The sequence below is a fragment of the Manduca sexta genome, chromosome 6, assembly GCF_014839805.1.
Source record: "Manduca sexta isolate Smith_Timp_Sample1 chromosome 6, JHU_Msex_v1.0, whole genome shotgun sequence".
Classification (NCBI taxonomy): domain Eukaryota; kingdom Metazoa; phylum Arthropoda; class Insecta; order Lepidoptera; family Sphingidae; genus Manduca; species Manduca sexta.
In genome coordinates, this window is record NC_051120.1 from 5,679,671 (window position 1) to 5,707,120 (window position 27,450).

The following is a 27,450-nucleotide window of genomic DNA, read 5'->3' on the forward strand; positions in this document are numbered from 1 at the left end:
TGCACAATACCACAAAGGCCCATTTCAACGTTGTTATGGGGGACTTCCAACGCTAAAGTGGGAATCCAAAGTCACGGCGAATCCAGAGTGGGACCACATGGTTATGGATGTCGGAATCACAGAGGACAAATGCTCGTAAACTTTCTTGAGAGAAGAGGGGCTCTTTTGATGAATTCATTCTTCAAAAGGGACCCCAGAGGAAATGGACGTGGCGCAGTCCTGATACTGTGACAAAGACCGCGATCGACTTCATCATGACGGACAACACGCTCAGATTCAGAGATGTCTCAGTGATCAATAGGTTTAATACCGGATCCGATCACCGACTTGTACGAGGCTCTCTGAATATCGATATTAAGCTTGAAAGAAGCCGTCTCATGAAGTCCACGCTCCGACCTAATCCACTCCAAATCATGGCGGGTTCCGAAAAGCTCCAGAGAATGCTCGGAAATAGATTCGCTGCATTGGCACCCTCTGAAGATATTGACGAGATCCTACACAATCTGGTTGATGCGCTTAAGGGAGAGGGCATCAAAATCTGTAAAATGCAGCGTAGAGGCAGAAAGTCCAAACTCTCGGATGAGACTCTACGGCTTATGGCAAATAGACGCGAAAGCACCCAAGTTACTTCGTCAGAGAGGTCAGACCTTAACAGGCGCATAGCAAAATGATACGCCGAGACCTTCGGAGCTTCAATACACGCCTCATTGAAGAAGCGATAGAGCGAAACCGAGGGTCTAAGGTATTTGCTCAGCAGCTTAGAAGGAGCCACCTGACGAAGTTAACGACACAAAAGGGCAAAACCGTTTCGTCACAGTCGGAGATTTTTGCCGAGATTGAGGACTTTTATGGTCGATTATACGCTGCACATGCTCCTTATCCACGGCATGTCGACCATGATCCCAGAGCCACCCTGACGCGCCACTACAGCGACGATCTGCCAGAAATCGACCAAGGCGAGATCGTGTTGGCTCTGAGACAACTTAAAAATGGAAAAGCCCCCGGTGAGGACGGAGTTACTTCGGAGCTCCTGCAGGCAGGTGGCCTTCCTGTCATACAGGAGCTACAAAAGCTGTTTAACACCGTTCTACACTGTGGGAGAACTCCAAATGCGTGGAGTAGGAGTCTGGTGGTTCTTTTCTTTAAGAGGGGGATAAAACCCTTCTAAAGAATTATAGGCCCATCTCACTCCTGAGCCACGTCTATAAGTTGTTCTCCAGGGTTATCACGAATCGCCTCGCTAGGAGACTCGACGAGTTTCAGCCCCCGGAGCAGGCTGGGTTTCGCGGAGGATACAGTACCATAGACCACATACACACAGTGAGGCAGATTATACAGAAATCCGAGGAGTATAATCGGCCCCTGTGTTTGGCATTTGTGGACTATGAGAAGGCCTTCGACTCTGTCGAAACCTGGGCTGTCCTGGAATCCTTACAGCGTTGTCAAGTAGATTATCGCTATGTCGAAGTGCTGAGATGTCTATATGAATCTGCCACTATGTGTGTCCAAGTACAGAACCAGCAGTCGGGACCCATTCAGCTGCGCAGAGGGGTGAGACAGGGGGATGTTATTTCCCCAAAACTGTTCACAAGCGCACTGGAGGATTTGTTCAAGACTCTGGACTGGAAAGGTATGGGCATTAATATAAATGGTGAGTACATCTCGCATTTGCGTTTCGCAGACGACATAGTGATAATGGCAGAAACACTGGAGGAACTACAACAGATGCTAAACAGCCTTGCTTCGGCCTCACAGCGAATAGGTCTAACAATGAATCTGGATAAGACAAAACTTATGATCAATGACCACCTAGATCCAAGACCTATCGTTGTCAATGGCCACCTTCTCGAAGCTGTTTCGGAATACACCTACCTTGGGCAGATTCTGCAATTAGGAAGAAACAGCCTTGAGAGGGAGGTTAAAAAGAGAATCCAGCTGGGCTGGGCCGCATTTGGCAAACTGCGTCGGGTTTTCTCGTCACTTCTACCACAATGTCTGAAAACGAAGGTTTTCAACCAGTGCGTCCTACCTGTCATGACCTACGGTGCCGAAACGTGGACGCTCACAGTACGGCTGGTCCACCAGCTCAAAGTCGCTCAGCGAGCTATGGAACGTGCTATGCTCGGAGTTTCTCTGAAGGATAAACTTCGTAACGAGGTCATTCGTCAGAGAACCAATGTCACCGACATAGCACACAGGATTAGCAAACTGAAGTGGCAGTGGGCAGGGCATATCTGTCGAAGAACCGATAACCGATGGGGTAAACGAGTTCTTGAGTGGAGACCACGGCTCGGCAAACGTAGTGTAGGACGCCCTCCAGCTAGGTGGAGTGACGATCTGCGAAAGGTCGCTGGTAAGAACTGGATGCGACAGGCCGAAGACAGGGTAAAATGGCGTATATTGGAGGAGGCCTATGTCCAGCAGTGGACAAAGATATAGGCTGATGATGATGATGATGATGATGATGATTATGCCTTTTGTTTAATAAAAAAATCTCCTAAATCCTACAGTAAATTGATCAGTACGTATCCATCATCATCATAAATTTATTTACATTTCTTGCCCAGCATATCACGCACATCAATTTGGTGTAGGTAAATTAACACACACATTACACACAATACGAGAGCACATTAGAATATTAAAGTTGCATAAGTCGGCCCCTCGGTCAGCAGTCAGCTGGACACGCACGCTACCTGGATAGGGGGAATCAGTTTCCGGTGTTAGGGGAACGGTCATTGCCGCGGTCAAAACATAATCAACCGCAATGGACTCATTAATATGACAGAATGTTGTACTGAGATATTTTTATGTTTAATTTACAAATATTTCTGAATTGCCTGATTCTGCTCGCGCGGAAATAAGCAGTTTTCTGATATATTGGATTAATAATTTATATATTACTAGCTTTTGCTCGCGGCTTCGCATGAGTGAAGGAGTTTGCCGGGATAATTTTTTTTCCGACTTTTTTTTTTTCTCTTTATTAGGTCCACAAAACTGGTTACAAACACATAACATTAATAAAATAAAGTTTTAATACAACTTTCAAAATATTTGCAACCTTCTGGAAGTGAACACGACATGCACAAATTAGAAATAACATGAATGAATATGAGAAATTGATAATCCCTTATGAGGTACGCGTTACAAGTTGAGTATCTAGGTTAAATTATATATATTTGAATATGTTTAACTTAGCTGAGGCTTTAGACTTACTTAATATGTATCGTTATATTATGACCAAATTACACAAAATCTTTATAAATTAGCCTATGTGTTGATCTGATGTATAACCAATATTACTGTAAAGTTTCATCCAAATCGGTTCAGTAGTTTTTTCGTGAAAGAGGAACAAACATACATACATACATTCATCGCCACAAACTTTGGCATTAATAATATTAGTAGAATATCCTGGGTTTGGTCTGTTTCCATGAGAGATAATTACTATTTTATAATTTAACACTTTTATGATTAAATTAATGTACCACAGTCTTTTTATATTGGTCACATATTATTATCAAAGCATATAGAATCAAGGGCAAAACAAAGATGTTGAATGTTCAAACATAAAAATCATAATTGTTATTTAACCGACTTTCGTGTACAAATCCATGTTAACACTTCAAGTTACGTGCGAGGTTGGTGGCTTGAAAAATAAAAAACTGTGTGACATATTTAACTTTTACTTTTTCATAATTTATTCATTTAGTTTCGAGTAACTGTTACATTTTTATTCCTTTATACGATTTGTGAACTGGAATCTGCAATCGTACTTTCGATCTTAACCAATTTAAATTTTCTGAAGCCCATACAAGAAAGTTAATTATTTGTCTCGTAAAACAATTTAATCTTTAACGCAGTAAAAATAACATGGACAGGATAATTGTCTCTCATTGATAAACCAAACTGTATTTAATACAACATGTTTAAATTTATGCATCTTGTTCGAGTCGCATCGGCAGCCATATAAATGTTTTTTCTTTCCATTTTGCAGCGAAGCGATCTCAGGCGTGTTGAGGAAATAAAGTCCAGTATTTATGAGAATCAGATATTTTCCCATGAAACTAGATAATCAAATACACTAGGTTTTACCATAAAATATGTATAAATACTAATTAGACATCGTTACACCTTGAGTAGGCATCCTTACTAACCAATTACTTAATTCCATCTATTCCTAGACGTAATTTAATTCGCATAAAATCCTGGTCGAACATTAAAACCTATAAATAAAATCAATCAGGTCCACTTACGACCGTGAGTGCACTGTGAGAAACGTTTATAAGGCTTGTTGCACACAATCAATTCTAAATGAAAGAATACGAATGTCCGACAATGCACATGAAAAAAGAACCAAAATCAATTTTCTATTAAGGCTAACTATTTCGTTTGGCCGGCTTGGCTGCCGTTGACATTTCATCTATTTAGGCGGCCGGGCAAACAACCGTCTCGGGGTAAAGAAACATGGCTATTAGTCTAGACGGCTTACGTCAAAAGCCGCCATTATCATCAAGTACGTCTAGCATTTTCGGGTCTTAAAAACTATAGAGTTCTCTATACGTTAAGAACTCTATGTTCTTATATTTTGTGACTGTATGAAATTGTTCCCATCTATGCAAATCTATACCCACGTGATTAAAAGTCAAAGTTTATCGCCCTGTGTGTGTGGCACACCTATCACACGAAGAAGCATGGCAATATCGTATTCACGAAGTCTAAGTACACGACTCTTATAAACGGTGTTATCTCGATGCGCAATCTTCAGCAATGAAGTAACTGCCACCAGCGAGAGACATGCTGCGACCTGTGTATACATAGCTTAATGCAAATATGGCGCCTTGCAACAGTGATGGAAGGAAGGAGAACTTGTGTATTACGCTTTAGACATATTGGATTATTTTTAATGCGCTTATGTGTTAGATTTGTAAAATTCAATTATAAACATTTAACTCAGCACATTACTGATATTTTTGCTTTAAATTACAAATAATTCGTTTATTTATCTTTATTGGCTGCTATACAATGTTTACCAAACATAGCACACGAGTTCAATAGAAACCATCCTAAAATACATTGTAACTTATAACTGTACATTGTTTTAGAATTATCTAAATTGAAACACAAAATACAATGAATTAATTATTACCATGGTGTACATTCCCGTCGAGTATAAAATTAAATCGATACTGTAAAGAATTCCGATCCCATTTCCCTACCTCAGCGGTTACATTGTTAACGTACATACATAACTACAATAGAACAGCTTCTGTTCTTGATGAACAATGTTTAAGACTCGATGACCTAGTTATCTGAAAGCACCTGTATGTTTAGTTTAATTTCGATCTCTAGAAACCTAGAAACATTAAGTCAAGCCAGCATACGTCCAACAACTATGAAAATATGCAAACTAAGATGTCTCATATATTTTGACTTCTCTGTTCTTATATCAAATTCATTGCAATCAATTATGCGTGACAAAATGTATAAAGAAGCTAATGCATTCAATACAAAGATAGATTACATATTTCTTGAAAAAAATACTTATAGTTGAAGTTGAGAAAATTCGTCCAACAACCTTTTAGTTGTCTTAGAATCGCAACCTGCCATGCTCACACAATAACTACTAGTTGTTATTGAACCCAGCCTCGTCTATCAAATAAAAATTATAAGTCATTCACCCGACAAATTTGATCGTTTGAAAAATCAACCCCTTGTCAAAGTTTCATCCCTTAAAATAAATACTCAATGACTATTTGCATATTAAAACTAATGGTCAATTTAATATAATTGAAAACCCTGGCAATGGTAAACAACCGGACATGTTTTAACCCCATCGTCTAACCGAACGGTATAGAGTTACCAGGCGATTACCACGCAATCCCGGCGGGCGACGCATTAGTGCAGCGCGTACCCTGGGGCTACAGACAGGGGAATACAATAGGGGGCGATTTCTATAGGGCGATGTTTTCAAGGAATATTATGCACATTTGTCGTGACCCTGGTCGATACAAACATGTCTGAGATATTTTTAAGTTAATAAAGGTCGCTTTAAATTACATTATTGATAATTATTGAACGTCATTGAAACGGCGCAGTTGTTACAAAATCGATTAGTTAATAACTTGTATTCCTATAGAAAAAAATACTGACGAGACCTATAACAGTATGATATCTATAAACTGAATTTATATACAATAATAAAGTCATATGAATCTTATATTGATTTACATAAACAATTATTACGATATTACATTTCGCTAGTTTAGTACTATAAGTTCCTATGTTAATTTTTACTTATATTGCAAAAAATTCATGTTAGTAAGAGTGTGAAAAGATACCATGATATCCCCATTTATTTATCTGTCAGGATTATTGGAAATTTTCACTGAAAAAGACTTAGAGTAATATTATATAAGTAATTCAATTTGCACATCAAATATAACATAGAACTTTGTAATAGTGAGCCAAGTTGTCATTTATCAAACACCTGTTTATAATACTCTTTGCCTTCCTGCCATAATATGAAGAATGTCGCCAACGGCTACACATTCCACACCACACCATACAATACCTAACTACACTTCTGTTTGGAGGCAGGAGAGAGTGCAGAGCAAGGGCGCGTGCGGCCCGAACGCCCAGGGGCGCAGCGGAAATTACGTAAATTACGTCTCATCACCTCGCTGGCGTAATAATCTGCGCGCATGCCGCGTCTGTTTTGCCCAGCCCCGGATCTATGGGGGGGCAAGCCAGGGCCCATGCCCCGGGCGGCGAATTCATAGGGCGACAAATCCAAACTTTGACTACTGAGACATCCAGAACATTACACACATAAATTATTTACCGCGGGGCGCGAAATGATGATGATGAGGTGGTTGGAGCGGCATTTTCAGATTTTGCCCCGCCTTTAAAAAATTCAAGATCCGGGACTGTTTTTGCCTACCGGGCGTAAACAATGCACGCTAATTGAATGACTGACGTTTAGGCTTCATTTGGCCGCCGTTTTATGCGGTTTGTTTATTCGTAAACTATATTTATTAACTAAACATTAATAGTAGTTTATTTTGTCAGGCCGTAAAGTAAAAGCACCCAAGTTGGTTGATAATATTAAGGGCCTGTTTCACAAGTTTCAAGTAAATTTTATTTGACGGTTATCATATTATTGTATTTGTGTGTTTTGCTGGTTGTAAAAAAATAAATTAATTAAACAGCTAATATAGATAGTACTCATTTTCTTACCTTGGAATTATTTTTTGGAAGCTTAAGAGAGTGACTTTTGTATTGTGTAGGTTTATACATTAATATGAGGACTTTCAACTTACTCAGTAGTTGAGAAACTGGCTCTAATGCCGATATAAAATAATTTAATTGTGACTTTTATTATTGCCTTTCAAACTATTAGAGCATTATTAAAGCATCTACCGTAAATACGCCGTAGGTATTTACAAGTGGGCAAGTAAACACTCTCACACCGCATATTAAAACTTTCCAACTAACTTTAATGGAGCAATAGTTTATCCATCATAGCTGTGTTTATTCCGGCAACAACACAAAACCACCGGCCGTAATAAATATTTTAAACAAACATAACATCTGATCTATAATTAGTGCGTGGAAAGTGCGTGAGAGTAAATTGTTTAATTGTAACACATGACGCTGCGCATGCGCCGGTCGCCACACGCAACTGACGCGCGCCGCGGTATTAATATAAACAGCTGTCAAAAGGAACTTGTTGGAGAATAGTATAACATAATAAAAGGGATATTATGAAAGGAAATATGTTGTAAAGGTCTCATATTACTATATTATTTTGGAGTAAAAGCGCATCCTGGGTAAAGTATCTAATAGCTATTGAACAAGACCACCAGCCGGCATAAATATCTAATAAATTCGTTTTAATATTCCCAATTTTATGTACGCCGTGTTTGCATGGTATATAAGAATAAAAAATAAAATAATCTTTAACATATAAAACCTCTTAAAAGTAAAAAATAAAATACATTTATTTGTCTTTTACCTATAATCTAGTACCTAGTAATATTTTGACCCAAACGTTACGGCGGGGGAGGCGCTAAAAAGTATTTTCATCCACCCGTTCTCAGGTTCGTTCACACTCAACACAAATAAAAATACTAAAATAACCATTCAAGTAAAGAGGGAACTAACTGAAATTCCTTATAGGGACGTCTCCCCTACTTTATCAGAGCTTATTAACATAAATATCTAGATAGAATGTGACAGATTAAATCAGAATTCGTAATAAAAATATAAGTAACGTTAACAGAACAAACGATCAAACACTAAACATTTTCTCATCCACGGGAATTTTCTTATACGTAATCTGAGCAGGGGAATATATGGACGTATAATGACGTCTTCCCGCATATGAATATATGTAAATACGTATTATCACGTATCCCATGCGCGGTGTTAGTTATCTCGATGCACGCACTCAGCGCAGTCACCGGTCGTTGTAAAAGGTGCAAGTAATTATTGTCAAAACGTATGATAATTAACGGCACTGATGCCTAGATCGCAATAAAGATACAGTCGACTGGTAAAATGGACATCTTGTGATACCGTAAGGCTTGTAACATTATGACATTGAGTGCACAGTGGTTCTTAAAGTTACGGTGCTATTGCATTTTCAATTAATACGCAGATTTTATTAACGGGCTAAAAGAGGTTTTCAAAGAATTCCATGAAGCAATAGATTCGAATAAATTTTGCTGGAGTTTTCAGAGAAGGAAAATACGCAGAATTTTTTTTACGGTTTATAAAAAGTTTTCTAAGAATTCCATGAAGCAATAGATTGGAATAAATTTTGCTAGGTTTGTCAGAGAAGGAAAATCGAGCTGGCCTCAAATAGTTTTAGCTTCATTCAAATATATATCGCACTACCGCTTTGTAAGTAGGATTACTAATAACGTAACAGGCAGTTGATAAATTACAGACAATCGATGGTTCTCAGCCAGGCAAGAATAAGGCCAAATGACGTTCATAATTAAAATGTTAAGAACCGCTGCTGCGAACGATATTGGAGGTAGTCGAGCGATTAATGGCTTTACGCCTCTGCATGGTACGATTTTGCTCCACAAATGCCAGAAGTATTGAGAGCACGTTAATGATATCTGCTTGGTAATGAGAGACCGCGTAACTTTATCATACGCGGAACGACAGGAGAAACTGCTCTTCGTTTTCAAATGAAAGCCAATACATAACCCTCTCACATAGAGAGCGAATCAATAATTCAGTACTTTCTCGGCGGCTTTTAATTTAACCAAAAGCGAATGACAAAAACATTATTTACACCATGTATTATGTTCATTATTAGTACTCGAACAACGCGGTTTATTACGTACCGTGAAATTATACTAAACACCGCTCAGATGTAGTAAACTTGTATATGTTTTAAATCGTGAATAGAAAATGTGTTCATTTGCGTCGGCCGCTCGTTTATGTGGTAGTGGTTACTGGTTAGATAAACGCTCGCTGCGGGCAGTCACATATTGATTTTCTTCAGTAAAACGTTGTCTAGTGCGAATAGACTATATTCCCGCGTTGCTGAACGGGAACGCCGTGTCCCCTGGCTGCTCACCAGATGCAGATGCATGTTAGAATGAGATTTATAGCTAGCTGTTATCAATCCAACACGGTTTATATCACAAACCGCGTGAAACATGTGCTGAGAACATTCGCCCACCGAGTAATGTCTTACTCGAAGTCGCCACGCATATCTGCGCGCTGATATTTTATGCCTCACACGGAGAAATAGAATTAATAACGCACATACTTCTCGGAACAGTCATAAGCTAGTTCAATATGTAATATGCTTGCGAATAGTTTTCGAATTCCCACCAGGTTTATGATATAGGTATTCCTATGGTTTAGGTGTTCACCAGAACATCTCAAATGCAATTACGCGGAAGTGTTGTTGATTTAATTGCTTGTGAATTTTTTTAACATACCTAATTAAAGCCCAACGACAGTAGGTAATCAAATAATATTTAATATTTCGGTAGTAGATTGAAAATAAAATATTAAATGCGCGTATTTTCGACAAAGCTTTCCATACATATATCATTATCACAGAAATTAATTAAATTAAAATCAAAACGCTCCCCCACATTTCCGCGCTCAAACTAACGAAGCACGCGGAAAATCTTAATGAATGTACTAATTTCATAATTGGCCGACGTATTTTCACCTCGCATTAGTAATGGGCATCGACATGGTCGACGCTCGACGATTCGGCGCCAAGCATCTAATAAAAAACAAATTGGATGAAATTACAAATACCCCGCACGTTGTTCAAATTACTGTCGGCTACTTACATTGCCTATTATATTCTTTCACTCGAGTTTTCGTTCTCATTATGCTTGCACCACGATAACTTTGCCGTTGGTAAACATAAGATGCAAACTAATTGTAATGATGAAATATATTTTTCAACAGCAATTCATAGTACATTAAGCAGTTGTTCGTGATAGAAATAAATCAGATGCGAGATGAAGGGACGTCATTTAATACTACTTTCTACTTATGTTTCTAACTTTGTCTACGTTGTGTGTTTGATGACATCTTATTATGTGCTATCATATTTTAAACTCTCAAGCAGTTGTTAAGTACATATTTCTAAGTACTCACTAGAAATTTAAGTACCAGCGAATCGTATAAATCTCTAGTACCACAACGAATCGGTAATCGCGAATCAACTTAACCATTTCTCTCATCCAATCTATATCTTTGGATTATTAATCTTTAGGTGATTAGAAACTTGGACTATTATCGGAATATCTATTTGTATTTTAGAGCAGTTGATTATTCTTGATGAAGGTAGTTACATATAAGAACATAAATTTATAATTGTCATTTAAATCTATTGGCAAAACAAAATATAAGTCAATTTTTACCATTCGCGTTTCATTCAATATTAAATAAAGTTTACCCTTCCCATAAATCCAACCAGGTGCTAAGTACAAACGCTACCATTTCTTTGTTCCGACTTGTGCCCGCATATGTTTCTTATTTGCCATCTGCGTCGGGACTCATCCAAATTACCTTGACCTCTAAAGCTCTATATCAAATACTTGTAATACATGAAAAATATCATCGAAAATGGTTCAACATCGCCGGTCTTATTCTGCTACTAATGACTTGCATTTATGTTTGTTTTGTTTTACATAAAAAGGGCTCTTATTTCCGATAGCGTACATTTGCTAATTGCAACTCGTGATACGAAAACAGGAGGGAGCACAAATATGGTATACTTAAGCAACGTTTAAGAGAAAATTTACACATTCAGTGCAGGTGAAAATAAATTAGACCCTGATCATATTCGGTTTTACAAACAAAAATTTGGTAGTACACAGTAAATTAAATTAGATGAAACAACGCTACTAAAAGGCATTAATAGCAAATAAATAATAATACCAGCCAATATTATATACTGCCCACCACTGAGTACGGGTCTTCGCTACTACTGAGAAAGTTTAGGCTTTAGTCCACCACGCTGGCCAAGTGCGGGTTGGCAAACTTCACATACCTTAAAAATTCTTTATAATATAGGTTTCCTCAAGAGATTTTCCTTTACCGTTAAAGAGAACAATAATTGATTAACAATACACTATAAAACACGTAACTTCAAAGTTAGAGGTATGTGCTTTGGGTTATGAATCTGCGGACATTCGTCTCCGTAGACCGTTCCATACCCAACTAGGCTATCGTGATTTAATATCAAATACTTATAATTAAGTTAATTAAATTTGCTTTATATTAATTTAATATAATTTGGAAAACAAACCTATACTTATAATACTTATCTTACAAGCTGAATAATAGTTGCATTTATAATTAATCCCATTTTTAAAGAAGTCTGTTCTAGAAATAAGAGCATCTTTAAAAAAACTACATGCATTGTTACGAAAAACGCGCTCATTGAAATCTTGATCCAAAACCTTGCCAAGAACCTTAACAATCGACTTGTTTACGTCACAGTCTAGAAATAAGTAGAAACTACCAAACGGACTCCTTTGTAACATTTCATGGCGTAGGTAATTACAAAGTTCAACGTCCCCAGTCTACCCCAATATTTCTTTAACATAGGGAATCACAGACGCGTCACACCGTATTAATTTGTACAATGACGTGGAATTTATTTTTGTATTCCGTTTGTAAAAATTTTTCGCGTTTTCATTAAAAATTCAATAGTAAAATCGAAACATTTTTGTTTAACAGCTTTATTAATATGTAAATAGAATAGATTATTGTTAAATTTGAATATTTTTTCTTTTTGAAGTATATTACTTATAAATATTAATCATTGATTTTTATTGAACTTTTCTAACATTTTGTTTAATGAAAAAAGTATATGGATACCTTTTTTATATACTTACAATTGGGGGTATTTAGTTAATTAATAACATTACTTGTATGTTTTGTTAACTATCGCGCCACACTACTCAAACTTTACTATCAAACCTAGAGAATAACTAAACAAAACAAAATCTTTTGCCATTTCACTTTCGACCGTATTACATCAAATCAAATACCTACATCAAAACATGGACACGAAAGGGGTCATTAACCGGAGCGTCCAACAACCATGCCTACACCCGACCGCATCGTTCCATTTCGTATCCAATGCTTTTCAAACATATTTCCCATTGAATAATGTCCTTTTAAAACGAGCATTGAAAGGGTGGTAGCGATGCGAACGTACAGCGATGAGAGTTATTGAAGTGATCGCTGTTAATGGGCACCTCCCGATGTTTACTTTGTGCTGTACGTCCAATTATTAGCGCTGATAGCGTCAAGTATCGCAATTATAGGGGCAATAAAATCAATTATTGATTATCTACTATTTAGTATCTACACATTGCTGACGGATAATATCGGAGATATCCTGTGTAGATAATGATTTATTTCTTTTCTATCACTAAATGAAGGTACGGGCGAGTTTGCCTGATCATGAGGGGAATTTGCATTACATGGCACTGTGTTCTTCCCATCAGAACATAAAAATGTCTAAACTACCGATTGGCGATAGAAATAGACATACCCAGACAGAGTAGCGCGTACTGAGACCTACATCCATATTTAGTTTTGGTATTTAATAAGGAATGTTATAACTGCGGCGCCAACTTCTACAAGGCATACTTTGGTTGTTAATCAAAAGCGAAACAAACGAAAGATAATTTCGGTAACATAACTACCTTCTAAATCTTAAGGTTAGTAGAGCCTTTATAATTCTTTTTTTAAATTTTCAACTTCAAACTATATTTGAATCTGGCAGTAAAGAAAAAAAACGTAAAATAGGCAAAAAGGCCGTAAGAAGAATTCGCAGCTGGAAACGTACTCTCGTAACGCATTATTGTGTCAATAGCACTAGAGGTATGCCCTAGTTCACACAAGCGAGTCGGTTAGCGGCCACAAAGCATCTCACACTGCCGCGTCACAGTTCAACGCTAATGCCTTCAAATTATATTATCGTTAAATTTAAATTGACTTTAATTATAAAGTCGTAAATGTATCCACACTCGGTTACCGCCTAACGTTAATAACAAAATTGCTATCTAACAGATAATGAACGGAGAAGCTTCGATTAATGTTTATTTATAGACTAATGGCTAGAGTATTTTAGATGTGTAAATTCTCAATAAGTAGGTTGGGAAATAAATTGTGACTGCACTAGGGAACTATAAAGAGGAAAATAAAAGAGTATCAAATGACACAATCCTTTTTACCTTAAACTGTGTAAAGTTTAATTTTATTTGGATAAAAGGTTCAATTATGCCCCCTCTCCTCTTAAAATTATATTTAGAATAGAGTAATTGTTTATAGCGGCCCCTAACATCTGAGCTATTTTCAAATTTCTAGGCAACTGTCCATTTTTGCCCTTCTTACCTATCCTACCTTATATTTTAAAATAAAGTATGTAATTGTGTATAGGTAGTGTCCTAAGAATTTGAGCTATTTTCGAATCTCTAGGCAACTGTCCATTTTTGCCCTTCTTACCTATCCTACCGTAGTCGATACAAGTGCTATCACCTCTAACAGTTTGTCTAGACATACTAATTTTTGTAGCTATAATCTGCAAGTAGCAAATAGTACAAACTTTAGAAATCCGATATAAATAGATATCATAGCAACGACGAGATTAATCCGGAAATAGCCATTTGAATGCTATACGTCGTGGACATGCGAATGGCTACATTTAGCGGAAATAGGGTTGTCAAATATAGATATTTTCTTAGGGGCTGCAATAAGAAATAGATATCAAAATTAAAATTTCAACTAAATATATTTTGAAAATAATTTCGGTAAATTCCACACCATGCACAACAACATACGATATACAAGTAAATAACTTTGTAAACATACTTAGTACTATTCGGCTTCCCTTTTAAGTTTATTAAGTAATCTTGTAGTAGCACTATGATATATGATTCAGGCAATGTAAAAATGGTATTCGGATTCGTATCCTAGCATTCGGAAATTTCTGAACAGTAAACGCAACACTATTAATCAGATGCTCACAATTCCGTGATTTTCGCCGATTTCCCGATGACATTAAGCAACCTAAGTCGTGTCCAAAGGGAACCCGCGTACACGGAAACATCACTTATGCAAATATTCCTGCGGCCGCTTTGATACCGGGCGCTTTTGATATGACAACTTCCATTCGAGTGGATATCAAAGTTTACGACCGCCTGTGTGCCTTGAATGGGAATAAATTTACCATTAGAACACACCCCTGTAGATTTCACCGTATTTGTACTAGCATGGTTATAAAGGAGCTGAGGTATTAATAACGCTGCTTTGATCTATCTCAATGCGGCCGAACCCCATGGTAATTAGTAACAGATTCTATTCCTATCTATTTTGATAATATTCTATGGGCCCTTTCGCTAATTTCTCTTTACGCGGAAACATTTCAAATTGATGTGAAACGTAACGTCACGACTGCTATCCTAAAGACAGGAAGATAAAATAATTAGCGTCAGTGATATCAAATTTTGCTAATTTGTGATTTAATTTGTGATTCACGTGTGATTTAGATCACACGTGGTCACGTCACACTATCTGCTCTAAATCACACGTGGTTTCGAATCGCAAAATATGCAAATTATTTTTTCTAAATAAGCTTACTGGGGATACGTATTAACTAACAGATCCAAACCAGCTGCACAGCCACCATACAACGAGCAACAAGGGGGGTGAACTTAACCCAAATCCATATTTAATTGAACAATACACTGATCTGCATGCTCACATAAATGCTCATCCGTTCAACATAACACGTGTAACTCACCCAATAACGTCAAAGCAAAGCGGTAAACGCCATTTCTATTTCAATACGAGATTAGCTCCAATATGTTCCTCGTAAAAAAACTTAACACAATAGATAGCCCGCTTTTGTGACGGACATTGATTGATTTTATTTATTGTTTATCCGAACTAGAATGACAAATTGGCAGCATCGCAGCAGGTTTGGTAATAATGTTGTGTTATAATCTGACTCATGGATTCCATTTGTATGAAGTTATTAACCTGTGATTGTAGCTTTATCAGCGTGCGGTTTTTCGATAGTTAAAACAGGATGAAAGCGTTTTAAAAGGATTAAAAATAATCTCTGTGCTGATCGATAATTCACGTGAATAGCATTCCCACAAAGGTCTATACTTTATTGGCTATATATTGTTGGAAGGGAGCCGAGGTAGATATCAAATAGCGGACCTCGCCCCCCTCCGACATCCAACTCAGTCAACACTACAAAAAAATATTGTAATCAAGTGAAAATTATATTCTATACTGTGTATTCATTTAAATAATATACTTATTTGGATGGGATAAAATAAAAATCGTAAGAAACACTAATCTTAAAATCCAAAAGGTATTTGGTCGTGGGATAACGGACCTGAGATGGTTCAAGTATATTTTTCAGCGACTCAACTAGGTCAGGGAGTACGACCTCCCTACTCGAATATTAAAAATGGCGACTCTGCTAATCAGCTGTCTGTCTACTAGTCTTGTTCTATTCTTAAGCCATAAATGCATGTTGTGTTCACTTCAAGAAGGTTGTTCACTTTTATCAATGAACTTAATTTTTGTCTTGAAAACACTGTATACTGTGTACAACCAGTTTTGTGAACCTAATAACAAAAATAGAAAAAAAAACGTTTTTATTAAAGCTTTATATAATATAAACTTTTTTTTAATAAATATTTCAATGTGTTTTTACTATTGTAATCAACTGTATACACGAAAATTTTACTAAAAATATTTTTTTAAACATGTGTTAAAATGGAAGTAGCCTCTTCTCTTACGATACCCCATTACATGTAGTTAAGCCTAATAAATGGTGTGTTCACTAGTTATGTTTCCTACTTCTTGAGGAATGAAAAAGCTCATATAAACGTATGTAGTTTTAAAATATACCGTAAATAAACAAAACGAAGTCATAAATTCCCGTGTTAAATTACATAACTCCCAACATTCTTAACGACTTAAAACGCAACACCGTTTCCATCGCGCTGCAAGTTTCCGCCTCGCGAGGTTAATGCCATGACCCTAACACTCAGCATTCGATGGAGATTTCATTCATCAAAACAATTTCTTTACAGCTTTTAATAACGATAACATCTGTCAAGCGTGACACCGGTGACCCTTTTAAAGTAACTTTTACTGCTGTTATCTGCGAAGATAATGTCTTCAACTTCGCTGTCATCGTTAAATATTTTCATAATTAGATGCATAACAAAATAAATTATATTGTGTATGATTGGCAAAGAAAGTCGCTGGATTCTGGTCGCTTTCAATAGGTCCGTCTAAATATTTGGAGATTATTTTATTTGGTTTGATTAGTTCAGACTGTCTCGGTTCCGTAGTTATATTCCGGTACGATTACAGTGCTGAGGTCTCGGGTTTGCTCCCGGGGTCGGGCAGTTAAAGCTTACCCCTTCATGGATAAAAGGCGAGAGTGTGTGTTAGTTCGAACTCACCAAAGAGATGAAAAGTGCTTTCATTTTGTTCAGAAACTACGAAAAAGGAGCAATGAAGGACAAAACCGAAAACCTTATAAATATTCCTTCATAGTATATATTTATTAATCAAAAGATCTGAAACTCAATCTTCAATTCATAGACTCACTACATTACATTATAAATTACTTCTATACTTATTTATTCTATGGCACTTTTATTGTTTTTTCAAGCGATAATCATTTGTCCCTCGCCCTGTCGTCAATCAATAAAGCCGCATAAACTTTTCCTGGCAGCCCGCCAACTTCATAAAAGCCAGCCTACCGCCGCGCTTCCACGCAGGGTACGTAAGCACATCAACACTTAAAGAAATATGTCCAAAATTTCCTGCTTTTTTCTTAGCGCTAGGGTTGCCCGAATTCTTGAAGCGTGCATGTCGTTTCTTTGATACGAGATCACATCGGAAGCAAATGTAAATTTCAAAAAAATATGCTAATTCATTCGACTCAGTGGCAGGAACGAATATAGAATTCTATATAAAGAAATAACTACTTCTAAACATGAATACGATTTGAACACACACGTTTAAAGCCCATGCTCCATAAGCGTAAAATCTTAACGGCTCAATTTATCTGCAAATTTTCCCATCAATCGTTTATTGCGCATCGTAATGTAACCATATTAAACTAAATACAATATAAATAACACGGTAATTACTTTTTATTGTAGGAATTCAAACGTAACGATCGCGTGGGCCGTGAATGATACACCGGTCAAACGATCAAGAATCGATTTTATGCGATCGCAATTCGATCGTGACATTAATTGATGTGATCTTTTGGATAAACAGTATTAATTGATTTAAATGTTTATTCGCGTTCGATCATTCGATACTCGTAAAAAGTGACGGGCGCTTGTCTGGCGTCAGATCTCTATTAAATAGAAAGGTGCTGTGGTTTTGTTCGCACATGTCCGTTTTAATTAGACGATATTTTATCTGTGCGCTTCCGTTGACAATTGGCAGGCTGTTCATAAGTTCTTGTCCACTGGCAATCAAGATTGTCCAAGATTTATGACGTGAGAGGCGAATTTCAGCCTTGTGTTCGAACACAAAGCGATGATTGAAGGCCTTTATTAACATCTCTAATTAACCCAAATTCTCTTTTCGTAGACTGATTAATTACCATTAATGTTTACTTATGCAACACTCGAAATAACGACGCGCGAGAGAAAGCTATTTTTAAAGGACTACAGTACACAAAAAAGATGAAAGCTACACTTACCGCCATGCATTTTTTACGTTTTAAAAGGTGTAATAACTGTATATTAAATCACGTTGAACTATAATTTAACACTTAAATAATTGCCACGTTAGTAGACACGCAATGGCACGCGAACCGACAACTAAATTTATCGCTTAGAAACCATTGAAAATTCAATCGCACACATGATAAATTAGCAATGAATTAATATAATGATCGCTATTTAATTCGATTAATTTTCGATAGAGTCTACATTCGTTTAGCTAATAGAGATTTTATCTAGCGACGTAAGGGGCTAATTGAGTCGTGACAGTCTGTATTACTGATAAGAAATTCATACAAAATTAATAACGTTGTTAAGAAACAAAGATACAATCGATACATCGATGTTTTTAAATCAGGTTCCATGTACAAAGTATCAATCGATATAAAAGATATGTGCCTCTTCAAATTAGCCGCGGGACAACAGCGCTACTGCTGCGTTGCGGCCAAAATAATAGATCACTTTAATCTCATTAGTGCGCTTACGCTGACGATCCGCAAATACCGATTGGAACTGTTTATTGAAATCAGCGGTATATCTATCTATTTATCTGATGCTTATGGAAATTGTATGTCATAAACAAAAGACTTGATGCAAGTCATAGGACGTTCGGGGTCAAACTGGGTCACCCCATCACGATATCATTTGTTATTCGTGTTCAACCGACGGAAAGACAAACAAAGTCCAAATATGTATTTACATAAGGATGGTACATTTAGAAGCGACTTCATAAATCTGGATTTACGGCGATGTTTACAAAAATAATAGAATAGCAAATTTTAGTTTAGGCTCCGACAATATTATGAACTAAATCAGTTATTAGATATACTAAAAAAAACTAAAGCTTACATAAAAGATAAGCTCAATAATTGCCATTTTAACAAATACTCTTAATCCCGAGTCATCTCGGTATTATCTCATCTGCAGCATCAATCATCCGCACTTTAAAAATAAACCCTATCTACCGACTATTTTAAAGGATGATAGCATAAAGTCAAATAAAATCACTAAATATACCAATTTTTTTAACAAAGCTTTTCATCAAACTTAAAGAATCATTACTCATTTCTAACAATTACTGATATTAAATTCTTTGTGCTACGTATTAACCACCAACCTGTGCTTCAAGAACTAAAGTTCTTTTTGCACTAACAGTAAAACAATCATCCAACCATGACCTAACCAACCAACACTTTTTGCTAAAAGCCAACACCGTAAACACAGTTAGTTGCGAAGTCTCTCATCACACGTACACACCATAAATAACGCATGCGTAGTGTAATTTTTACTTACGCCGAAGCTCAACCATGCTCGTACCACCTCTAACCCAAATCATGATTAACACGTTGCGGTTCGGTACAGCGAGCCGCGCAAGTGCTGCAACCAGCTAGGATAATGTTACATCCCATTGACATCCCATAGGAATATTAAATAAAGCTTGGTCGTGTAATAAAAAAAATACCAAACAATCATTCAAATATCATTAAGACCTTCCTATAACGATGACATTAGTTTATCTCCTTAAAAGTAAGCGTCCAAACGAATCACTCAATGTTATACGATTTCTGTTGTCCAAAACCACCCATAATTCTAAAAGAACCAGAATCATGGTCCGAACCGATCAGAAGTTCAGATCAGATCATCAGAAAATTTGGTGATAATTTTTCGTTACTACATTTAAACGAGATAACCAACCAACCAATGTCCGACATCATTAAATCAAATATTTCAAAAAGAACATGGTTGAAAATGAGATCAGATAAGAAGGAGACAATTTTGGACTCTGTGATGGAATGAAATGAACAGAAGATGAGCTTGCGTGGAAAGATGTACGTACAACGTGGGAACCCGTCGAAAGGCGAAATTGCGTGCTAACTGCAAGACATGCTAAATATATGTGCATCTTAGACTTAGTAAATATTATTTATGACTTGACGCTTGTATGGAACTTCGTCTAAGAAATCAGAAGCACTTGCATCGATACTCATTTACATTTACAAGGTCTTACCTGGGTCCCTTTGTAAGATTTTCTTCAAGTAATAAAAAGTGTTAATAAATCGTCATGTATTTGAATCATAAATACCCATGAACACGTTTAGTTACTATTTAAATTACAATTTACAATAATTGAATCGTGTAACTTATTGACATGGTATAGACGTATTCAAATTTTCAAAAACAATTGATTTTCAGCTAATAAACATGTTTAAGCCTTGAGCGAAATAAATTAAAAGAAAGAAAAGGTATCTTCCAATCAGCAAAAGAAGTTAACAGAACATCGGCCGAAACAAAACAGAAAACTTGCGCCGTCACTCGTACCCAACAAGGCCGACGTGGGAATGTCTCGACGAGTGTTCTAAGAGCCGCAATTGCCTGCAAATTGCGCTCAACCGATGGTACCGATGAAGACGTGAGCCGTCGACGCCGGGGCCGACCCTACAATGACCGCAGCGCGTGCTTCGTGATTACTATGTCAAAATTGCGATGCGTCGCCGGCGCCGGCTGTCATTTCGAATCTCGTTAGCTTTTGATTTGTGAGAAGTAAATTAAGAACTGAACACACGTTTTTGCTCGCATAATGTTTAATGTCAATGATAATTAGGAATGTGTGAGGTAATCTTACATTCTCTTTATGATGTGATGTATTTTGTAGTATACAATCTCAACACTCCAAACTAAACAGAATCAGTTTTAACCATACAGAATTCAATTGGTCATGGTTATTATTTCAAGAAACTTTATTCAAATAAAAGCGGTTTTTTTACTTTAAAGATACTATTAAAAACGAAAGCTTCCACATAAAATGCAAAGGTAACGGCATACATTCGCGATCGGGCGTATCACAACGAACATGCCACAGTAGTGACTGCTAAAATTCTAATACACACGCTAAACTAACGTGAAATTGGCACGCCAGGCCACAATTCCTGTCAAGTTATATCATGGCGATTCGTGCAATGATAATACTTACTTTTTATAAACAATTTATACATGAAAAAATATTAAACCTCTTTCTATCGTAACAAATTGGATGAAAATATTTTGATTATTTTTTACATTTCATAACAGATTAAAAATGGTCGCATCGCCATTCGCTTTTCAAAGTGTCGCATTCAAACCCACCCCCTTTTGATTCCTAATGATTCCCTTTGATGCTGGCAGCGCGACCAGGTTTATAAAACTTATAAGTTATTATGAGTCTCATCCACTTGCTATTTATTTAACCGGTCTAAGCTAAAAGTTTTAACATTGCCTCTTAATACCATTAGAATCACTTTTACTTTAAGAAAAAAATCAACTTTCAAAACATAATTGCACATTTTAACATTTAATTTTCTTAATTGAACGTGTACATATAATATTAATTGAAGCAACCAATTACGTACACTGAACAAATTAGCAGCATTCGTACAGTTAAATCTAAACTGTGTTAATTGAATGATTTAAATAAAAATGGTAAATGATAATAATAAGTGGTAACGGCGCAGAGTTGATTGATCATCACGTTTACATTTATAGATGGTATAGACAAGCACGGTAGTCCGGCCGTGGGCCATCAGCGAAGCAAATTGATTTTAACATCAAAATACAAATAAAATATAAATTTATATGAATTATCGTACTGTTTACGCAATCTACTTCCAAAAAACTAATTATATACAAACGATATGCATACAATTTAAATTTTGGATTAAATATATGAGATTTATGAAAAACCTTGTCAAATGGCTTGCGTGGTTGCCATTACGCCAATGACTGATATGCCCTGTAATATAATACTAAAGATTCTTCATAATATAGAACATCTTCTAGATTTTCGAACACATATATGCCTGATGTCTACTATTTTGTATCAAGTGAAATATCATTATTGAATTATGCTACCAGTTTTGCCACCATGGAAGCATGATTTAAGCCTGCTGTTGATTAATTTACGACCGCACTGTCGCCGCGGGTAAAATAATAATAGCTTTCAGAAATATCACACTCCCACGGTACGGATCGGACATGACAAAAATAATAGCATATTGAGAGGTAACAGTAGTCCGTGACTTCTAAGAAATATTACTTGATGGTTAGGGAGAAAAAAAATGTTATTACAAGTGCAGCCAATTATAATCTATGCTACGATATAAAGCTGAAGAGTTTGTTTGTTTATTTGTTTGAATGCGCTAATCTCAGGAACAAGTGGTTCGAATTGGAAGATTATAATTTTAGTGTTGGATCGCCCATTTATCAAGGAAGGCTATAGGCTATATTCAATCACGCTATGACCAATAGGAACGGAACATCAGTAAAACATGTTGCAAAAACTGAGAAAATTTATTTCTTTTTAGAGCCTCCGTTGCGTGTGCTGCGTAAAATGTTAAAGTTTCGCAACAATCATGTACAACGGAATTCTTCCCAGTAGTGTTCTAAAAATATATTATAAAACAAAGCCCTCGCCGCATCTGTCTGTCTGAATGCTTTAAACTCCAAAACTACCCAACAGATTTCTAGGAATTTCGATCAGATTTTTATTACAGTTATAATTATTCTAAAACGGTTACAAGTTACTTAAATATTTTCAAATATGCGGGTAACATTTTTGACATCAAAGCACACCAAATCCTTTACTTTCTGCATACCAAGATTCAAGCCAAATTACTGATGACACTTTAACATACCTGCAACAAACAATAACACTTTTTAGTAGGGTGAATGCGAACACATGATAAAAGAAATGGAAAAAAGTTACAAAAACATTCAAAGAGCGATGGCACTGATCTTCAAGGGTAAGTAATTAATTTCTAAGATGTAGCGGAGTTCTATAGACAGATTTGTCTACAGCATAAATAGACCGGCTCGATAAAACCACTTAATTACAACAGTTATCAATAAAAACCGAATCATACTATATCAATGAAGTCCAAAAATAACCCCCCGTCCCCCCCTTATTATGCTTTCCCATCGATATACATGTATTACGTACTAAATTTGGCGTTCCGAACATTTACTGTGTTCAACTGAATTGAACTGCAATCCATTCAATCTGACTTTGGTCAATATTGACAGCTTGTGATGGTGTACGGAGTGAGACTCATGATATAAAAACTCGAGTCTAAGTAAACTTGTATGTATTTGAATAAAACATATTAGTCAAATAAGTAAAATTATTTGTAGTTCAAGTGAATAAATAGGTTATAACAGTGACGTTTTGGTTGCCATTTCAGTTCTGAATTTGAACACATAGTTTATATGGACGTTCGTGTCTATAGAATATACGTCAATGTGCTTTCCGTATCTCTAAAACAATACCAATAAAGTATTATATATATGTAGCGTGACGCCCTTGTCCCTCGACCTTATACAAATAAACACGTAATGCAATTACAACGACGCGGATTGGGACGCAAGACGACAGACGTGACCTCATAAAATCCTAAAATTGGACCAAATGTTTGTGCAGCACGCATTACAAACATTGGATCTAATATAAGAAAACAACATAGAACAATGAAGTTCAAGATCGTAAACGAATAATGATTTTTTTATCTGTTATAACTAGCATCTAAATAATAAAATGACGTATTGTAACTATCTAAGTGGTTCTCATAGTTGAATTCATTTAATTATATTTCGCTTGCTACTATTACAAGCCTATATGTTAATTTTTTTGCACAAATTGAATTATGTAATATATAACATAGTCTTTTTTTAATAATTCGGAAAGATAAATAAAAAAGGGAACCGTGACTTATTGTCCTTTCAATTAATAAATGTTAATACTATTTTTTCCGACAAAAATATAAAAAACATAACCCCTTATAGTAATGAGAGTGTAACCAAACATACGATTTTCGTAGCTGTTTAAATCAAACAATCCCATTGCACTAAAACTCAATAGTTCAAAACTTTATAAAATTCACGCTGTATACATCCATAATTCAAACAGAATGAGAACAAAACAATAATCACAATATCACAACATTAGAAATCGCGTCTGAGCATATTAGAAACCAATAGAACAAGAGATCCGAAGCCAGTTTTGTGTCACTATTATACACAGTAAAGCCGATACGCATTCGTTCCCAATAGATGTATATCGTACAATGGAAATGGTTAATTACAATAACCTCATTATGCGTTCCGCTCGGAGTCTCGGAGCTAATCATCGAGTAAACTTAGCGAGCAACGAGCAAGCACGAGAGAAACGGTACAGCACTTCGCGCTCTGAATAACGCCGGACACAGTGAAAAAATAAATAATGGAGCCGATAACCGGAATTGACTGTCCCGTGATTAATACATTATTAATTATACGTTGCTGTTAGTGTTTTATAAAGTTTGGTAAGGAATAGCAGTCAGCATCGGTTCATGGTGTAATTCGTCATTAAAATAAGAAAATATAAGTAAATCAAATATTTGTTAATGACCAAACATCTTCTTTAGACACGTTTTCTAAAGACACAAGAAGTAATTAGTTCCTTAAAGAAAAACAAAATGCATAACGTACTAATAACTAATGTTATAAAAGCACTTTGTCAAATAAATATAATATATACTATTTGTGACATCTTGTATTTTCACTGATTGAAGTATTTCGACCAGTCACGCTTTATGTCAATACAAAACTGTAAAATACATTAAAGGATGTTTCTAATAATAAAAAAAACAACTTCGCTAAGTGTTTACAGTACTTGATATACGCATGTAAAAACAACATGACACTAGTAAATTGCTGTGTCATTGAAACCCGCGACACAAATCCGACGTACCCAATTACTTTAATATTTTTTCAAGAACAATCTTAAATACACAAAAACTTAGGTTAAGTATAGAAATAACATTTACCATTTATAATAAAACAACTCTATAAAATAGATAATCAAAAGTCAGCTTTTGATTATAAACAAACAGCAAAAAGAATCATATTCAGTTTCACTTTCACAAAACTATCAAAAAGCAGTAGACAACCGTGCAAAATCAGAACCCATTCTAACGTACAAATGGCGCTTAGTATTACAATACACCTTTGATCTGACAATCAAAAATTCAAGATCTGAACGCGATTCGTGAAAATCACAACATCGGCCCGTCGAGGCTTCGTAAAATGTGAACGAAATCGTCGATTGTGCGATACAAAGAGCCATTGTTTGAAAAGATCTAGAGGATTTTGCGTTTTAACATCAGCTGAGCTATGTGAGCGCAACAGAGCGGCGGAACGAATCTTACAAGTTCCTATGAATGATAGACGGAAACCGTCAGCACAATTGGCTACAATGGCATCTTTTAATGAGAAAGTGTGCAATTTTGAAACATGGCTGACCTGAAGTGAGTTTTCACGAATATTTTACTAATTCTAGAAAACGATAAAATATATGTACAAAATATCTTTACAAATTTATTCCACCAACCGAAGACTGGTCATAAAATAGCATCCTGGATTATTATATGGGTTAATTATTGTTTAAAAATAAACAAGTTCCTCACTTCCTACTAGCGATGAACCATAATCCTAATATATATTTCCTTGAATAATGAAGATCCAAATATGTTTTACTGCATTATAATGTTTCGGAAATGATTTTAATGTACGTTCAATTACTTAAGTTCTGTTTGCTTAACATATAAAATTAATGACTACCACACATTAGTTCACGATAAACCTTCTTGCTTTTACAATTACACCTTTTATGTTAGAACACCTAATTAAAACAATCATTACCATCTTCCAACTAATAAATCCACTAACACCATCCAATTCTGACTAATCCGCGTTGCCCCATCAAGAAACGTCGGTCTACAAATTGGCGGCAATGGTCACGCTGCGTGCAGCAATGTCGGAAAAAAAGCAACGCGTTCGCGCGCGATCGGATGTCTTCAATTATGCCCTTATGCTTATAGGGTCACCGATTCACCCGGTGTCGGTGTTACACTTTTGTGTCCGTCAAATTGTAGGAAACACCACTTAAAGCACCTGGATTAAGGATGCTTTTTACATCCTGTAAACATCGGCAATACTAAAATAAGGTGAATTGATACTTATAAATTCATGTGACGTCGAATCACATCAACAATAGTTTTTATACATTTTCTGTAATGTTATTTAGGTACAATTTCCCATAAAACTTTTACATTTTTATCTAAACCATCAGGAAGATAAGAACTATTTACACTCATCCCTCTCTATCCTATTTATTTCACGAAACAACTTTCATATGAAATCAATTAAAGTCACGCAACACGTCCGCACAGCTAATTAACTGAATATCAATTTGAATAAGAATCAATCATTATAGTAAATGACATCTAAATGACAAGCTCGGACACACCTCTCGTGTGACATTGATTAAATTTGTGAGGACGATACTTCAGTTGCAAGAGTAGTTAACAGCTAATACAGAGGCTCGTTACTATGTTCTCTATTACATCTTTTTTATCCCTAGCATTACCTTCTATGGTCGGGTAAAGAAATATGAGTTTTTTCTCTAAAATAGCCTTATGGTTGGAATAAATTACCGTTAATAGTGGGCTCGTCACTGTGTAATCAGATGTCGATGGAAATTAGGTGAAGTGTCGGTAATAATGTATTTTTTATCTTTTAATATTTTTTGTGCCTCCTTCATGACAACTTAAGAAATTTTCTTTTAAATCACTAAATATTCTCTTCTAGAACGTCAGGCCATGACTTGCTTACATAAACACGAATAGAGACATCGCGACAAAAATTATAAGTCATGATATCTAATCTTTGCGAGAACTACTATTATCTTATTTAAATCGATAATTAAAATACGAACAGATTTCCTTTATATTATTTTGAATCTCTAAGTAAATACACAAAATAACTTAAGGAGGTCCTATGGAAGACAACTAAAAATATATTAAAGTGAAGAAATACTAATTAATTAAATTAGGATTATTTATCTCTTATAAGGTAAATTTTATTTTATTTAAATACTACAAAGAATCACTGCTTTCTTATTAACAGTCGTTTTCAATAAACGTACTCAATCTGAATCTTCAATCTGATTCCGAGAATGAATGAATCAAAATAATTCATATTTTGCGAGCATTTTAAAAAACACTGCTCTGATTGGTCCAATTTTGAGATAGATCGAAAAAGCGATGGGAATTGTTTTTTGATAATGGCGGTTAATAAAATAACATAAGGTTTAGAT

The 27,450-nt window shown here is 35.9% G+C and overlaps 1 protein-coding gene across 6 annotated transcripts in view; it reads right to left on the reverse strand.

Annotated features, from left to right (window-relative positions):
* The window catches only part of LOC115453773 (microtubule-associated protein Jupiter), a 138,893-nt gene that overhangs the window by 5,492 nt on the left and 105,951 nt on the right, over positions 1-27,450 (reverse strand). The window lies entirely within an intron of this gene.